Below are 5,166 nucleotides of genomic sequence, written 5' to 3'. Positions count from 1 at the left end.
GCGGTTCCGCCGCTGTATGGGGCGGGGCTTGGAGGAGCCACCAATGGGAGCGGCGAGAGGGCGGGGCGTGAGGCCGGGCTTCGGCCGGGGGTGGCCGGGGCGGTAAACAAGCGCGGGCCCGGGTGGCTGGCGTGCGTGCGTGCGTGCGGCGGAGCGGAGCGGCTGTGTGGGGAGAAGCTGAGCAGGGACAGGTGAGGCCGCGGCGGCTGCCGGGCTGTGCCGGTTCGGGCGTGCAGGCCGGCGTGCGGGGAGTGACCACAGCGGGAAGGGGCTACAGAGGGGAAGGGGCTGCGGGAACCGGGGTACCCGGTAGTGCGGTGAGGTGCTGTGCTGTGCAGTGCAGTGCAGTGCAATGCAGTGCAATGCAGTGCAATGCAGTGCAATGGAGCGGTGCGGGGAGGGAGGCGGTATCGGTCTTGCTGAGGGAAGGACGCCCGTACCCGGCGCGGAGCAGGGTAGCGGCCACCGCTTGGCCTCTCCTCTTGGGGGTCGCTCCCCTAGGGCGCCGTTGCCCGTCGGAGGGACGGACGTGTGAGGGGTCCGTGGGGCAATGGCGGCGGCGGCGTGCCAGCGGCTGCCCCAGCCCCGCGGGGCCGTACCCAGCCAAGCGCCGGGCGGTTGCGGCCTTGCCCGTGCCCTTGCCGGGGCAGCGGCTGCAGGACGTCGCGCCGCACGGAGGTATCGCCGCGGGCGGCGAGCAGCGGGGCCGCGCCGCTCAGGTTGGCCTTACGGGGCTGGGGGCCGGGCAGCGGCGCCTTGAGCTGTGCCCGCCGTGCGGGGCAGGTGGCTGGGCCCGGCTGCTCGGCGCGGGCCGCTTCCGGGCCGTGTGCAGCCGCTGGGTGCCCCCGCCTCGGAGCGGTGGTGGGTCGCCGCTCGGCTCGCAGCTCCGGCCCGAAGCTGCCTAGGAGAAAGGATGGAATTGGGGTGCTCGGCGCTGCAGCGAGGGCGTCTTGCGACGGGCATCGCGGAGGAAGGTGCGGAGTCCTGCCCCGAGGTGGCTTTCCCGTGCGGAGCTTCTGTCTGCTCCTGGGATTGTTGCGTGCGTCTGGTTGAAGGTGAACGCGAAATAAATCTGTTGGTTGTTCTGAGCTTGCTTGTGGCTGAAGGGGGGGAAGGAACCCCTGTGAGACCCTGGCTTTGGTAAGGCCCCCAGAGGAAATAATCTTACTTTTCAGAAGTGAGCAGGCTTGTAGAGTCTTTGGAACAAATTGATTAGGGGTTAATGGGGAGACACGGAGTTTTAAACAGTCAGTGTACAAACTACCTGTAAGTATCTACAGATAGAAAAGTTTAGCACGTATAATGCTGCTGTATAGTCACTGACCATCCTAATTTCTGCAGGGTTGCTTTACTGACACTATTTCTGATACCCAGCAGGAATGTGAGTGGGGAACTTCTTTGTATTCCCTTTGTGCAATGCAAATACAGTCTTGCAGTCAGCATTATGAAAAATAAGTTGGAAGGCTGCTTTTAATGAAAGTGAAGTAGGCTTCTTTTTACTTAATGTTTGGGCAAAGAAAAATGTGAGAGGAAATGAATTCTTTCAGTAACCCAGAGTATTGCTTTCCTAAAAAGAATGAATCTTACTGCGCTTTATTTCTCAAGTTGCTTGTCTTGGGTTGCTTTACTGAACCAGGGTGTATTCTTTGAGCATATACATAATAATTCTTAGCCCTGGGTGCATGAAATGAGCCGAGTCTGTAGAAGCTCAACAAAAGACTTGTGAAGGGGTTCAGAAATTAATCTGAGTTAAAGGCTCAAAGCAGATCGGTATTTGAAGAGAATGTTGCTGGTCTTGCATTTCTCTGCCGTGTAATATGAACTTGTCTCCCTTTCATATATCAGCATCAGAAGTGTAGCTGCAGTTCATGTGCTTACCAGTCTGCTTGCTGTTAGTCCAGGAGACTTGTTTCTGCATCTTGTAACTACTTTTTCTTTGCTTTTAGTTAGCAGTGACCTTGGTAGCCTTGAATAAGATATGCTTAGAATAAACAGTTGTATGTTGTCCAGGGGGTTAAAAAAATAGGTGTCCTGCTGCATGTTGACAGTGTCTTTCTTTTAAAAACAGTGTGATAAGTAGCAGAACAGGTCAGAAGATGTGGAGAATTCCCTTATGTGTTTATTGTCTGAGTGCTGATCACCTTGTTTCCTTGCTGTCAAGGAGATTTCTGTGCTGTGGAATGCAGCTCTTGCTACTTCATTTATGATAGTGCAGGTTAATAATAGTTCATATTGCATCCATGCAGCAAGACTGGAACTTATTTTGGCTTCCAGTAGTCCTCTGACAGGCAAGTGGTAGCCTGTTGTTTTGCACTCTGTTGGGCTGTATTATTTTTCTAGAAACCAAGATGGGGGGGCAGCAGCTGAATTCCTGCCTTTTGATTTCCTTCCTGTTAAACTGCTTCATTGGTTACAGAGTTTGGGCTTTTTTCTTGTAGGTAAAGGTTAGTTTGTTCTTCCTGTGTGTGGTTTTCCTTATTGTCTTAACAAAGATGCTAGGGATGGCATGCATCTTGTGGTTTTAATCTTGCGTGTCACTGTGCATGGTATAACTTGCTTGGTCCAGCTGGCTTGCTAAATGCACCTCAGGACTTGGCTTGATGCATGAATAAGCAGTTCTCTTACTTCTTCAGTGTCTCAGTAGTGATGGATGAATGGTCCAGCTTAGGAAGGAGGTAGTGAGTCTGAAGCAGTGTTCTTAGGTGTCCTGTCTCCAGTGCATATGTAGTTTTCTCTCAAAAACTGTTTAAGGAAGGAGTCTGGAAGAGGAGGCTTTTGGCTTGCTGAGCTGTGCCTTCTGGGGCAGAGCATCTCTAGAAGAATAGCTTGTCTCAACTTGTTCTTTAGAAGTGCTTAAAGGACTGCCTGTGCTCTGTGTGCGTGCTTTCCTTCAGTACCCGGAGAGGAAAGTTGTGCACATACGGAACCAAAGTGCAAGCTGACAGTGAAGCACAGTAGTTTGAGGGAGGAGGGTCAGTCAGCTGGTGCTTTCTCATCCAGTAGAGAAAGCTCATGTCATTGACACAAGCATATCTTTAAATTCAAAGAAGCTCTCAGTTTTTTAGATGCTACTTGTTTGCGTCCATCCCTGTTCCTCTCCACCCCTCAGCAGACAGAAAAATGAAACCTGCCTAAGCTGGTGACAAAGAAATAATGGGATACACAAATTATGGCCTTTCATTGCACAGTTGTTTTTCTGCACATCATTTTAATAGCTTTTGTGTTTTGTCAGTAAACAGAAGTGTAGTGCTAAATGAAGTGTGTTAAATTCCCAATTAGTCAGTTTCTGGTGTTCTATGGGCTTCTCACAGCATAGGAAGTACACTAGTTTCTCTGAAGAACATAGCTGTCAGCCTGTGGAGTGGGCATCTAGAAGCTACAAAATCATATGTCTGCTTAAACAAGTCTGTACACATATGCAGACTTAAAACAGGGGTGCCTTTTCCTGCAAACTGCATAAGGCTGTCTTTTAAAGACTATGTAGATCCTGTACATAGAGACACCATGAAAGATGATCTGCTTGTGGTCTAGGTGGTCCCAGAGCTGTTTTGTGTTGTGCAGGCAATAGTTTCCACTTAGATAGTTGTCTTAGTGTGTTTGCCTCTGCAGTTTGTCCTGGTTTTCTGTGAAGATTAGATCTTTATGCAGCCCGTTTCATTGCTAGTCACGTCTCCTTTTAACCAATTGCACCCCTTGGCTCTCCTGGAAGTGCTGAATGAATGCACTATAAAAGGGCTTGATGTAAAAAGGCTCTGAAATGTACAGATCTTTTGCTGTCTGAATTGTGACATTTGGGAGAAGTAAATCTTGTCTTAGTTTGATGTGGTCAAAATGCTCATCAAGGGAATAATCAGGACTAGGAGAGAGATGGAAGGGTAATGACTGGCCAGCAAGCTGCAAGTGGATCCAGTGTTCTTTTCAGTGTTCTTTTCTAGACTTTACAAAAAATTGGTAAAGTCTAGAATTTTACATTGCATTGGAAAACTTTGTGGAGCATAAGTTGATGTGGTTTGGGATTTACAAAGGTACCTATATAAGTTGCTGAAAACTTTGTCTCTCCTAGTTTGGAAAAGTGATATGTTTATGTTATATAGAATATGATTTCATAAACATCTAGGTTTCATTAAATATACAACATAAACAGCTGTAGATTACAGATTCTTTATCAGGGATGAGAGCTTGCAGATTAGGTTTAATAGTAAGTTATGAGAAATAATAAAGCTCATTACTTGGTGTGTGGTGTGTAGGAACTGACACAACCTGAAGATTGTGGCAGAGCTGTAGCTTCTGACAGACCATGTTCTCCCTCAGCACTGAGATCAGTTTGTCTTCTTGAAGTAGTCTTTTTTTGCCTGTGGGCCTCTTCTTGCACCTTACTTTTCCTTGGCGTAGAGGGAAGTTTTGTTACAGCTAGAAATAAGAAAGCAGTGTCCTAGCTATCAGAGCTATGTAAGGGGGCTATGAATAGACAAGGATATGTTGTTAAGTTACTAAATTTGAACTTACCCCTAGCTTCGAGGGCAAGGTTGAAAATCATGGGATCTGTCCAGACACATATGCCTGCAGGATCAATAGTGGGAAGCTGTGGTGTTAATCAGCTGCTTGTGATGGTAACAGAAGGGTTATGGTCACTGTGTGAGCAGAGGCGAGATGTGTGTGGGGTACCTCTTACTGACTTTGTAACATAATGACTCAAGATACAATGAGCATGGTTCTGTCTTGTTGCACAAGGATAATAAGCCAAATATCCTCTTACACCTGAGGAATACAGAGCTACAGTACAGTTACAGGGTGTGTCTAGATTTCCAGGAGCTTATAATTAGGAAGGCTCTGACTAGAGATGATTGCTGGTGTGGTTTTTAATCAATTAGATACAACTGTTAACAATAGACCGTTAAGATGGTCGGCGAACTGGCTATGAATCCTTGGCTCTTTCCTCTGCAGGGGTGGGTATTTAAAGGACACTTAGGTATAGGCTGTCTGCTGTAAGGATCAGTGCACTCTGGAGAGAGCTGTGGTCTGTTCCCAGCCCTATCAGTGACGTGTAGTGTGACTTTGGGTAGATTACTTGTTCTCTTCCCTCCGAAGTATGGGAATTTGATCTCTGTCCCTTTTCTTTAGCTTTTCAAGATGCGAGTGATGTGTGTTTAAATGCAAATGGAAGAG

The 5,166-nt window shown here is 48.0% G+C and overlaps 1 protein-coding gene across 1 annotated transcript in view; it reads left to right on the top strand.

Moving 5' to 3' along the window:
• The first annotated feature begins 84 nt into the window (after positions 1-84).
• Positions 85-5,166, top strand: part of COQ8A (coenzyme Q8A) — a 42,161-nt gene continuing 37,079 nt past the window's right edge. The window contains exon 1 of the mRNA XM_065679750.1: positions 85-191. The gene's annotated coding sequence lies outside the window, so the exon portion shown is untranslated. The remainder of the gene's footprint in view (positions 192-5,166) is intronic.

This window comes from Lathamus discolor, chromosome 5 (assembly GCF_037157495.1).
Source record: "Lathamus discolor isolate bLatDis1 chromosome 5, bLatDis1.hap1, whole genome shotgun sequence".
Lineage (NCBI taxonomy): Eukaryota > Metazoa > Chordata > Aves > Psittaciformes > Psittacidae > Lathamus > Lathamus discolor.
The sequence above is the reverse complement of the archived record's forward strand: the minus strand, read 5'-3'. Positions and strand labels throughout refer to the sequence as shown.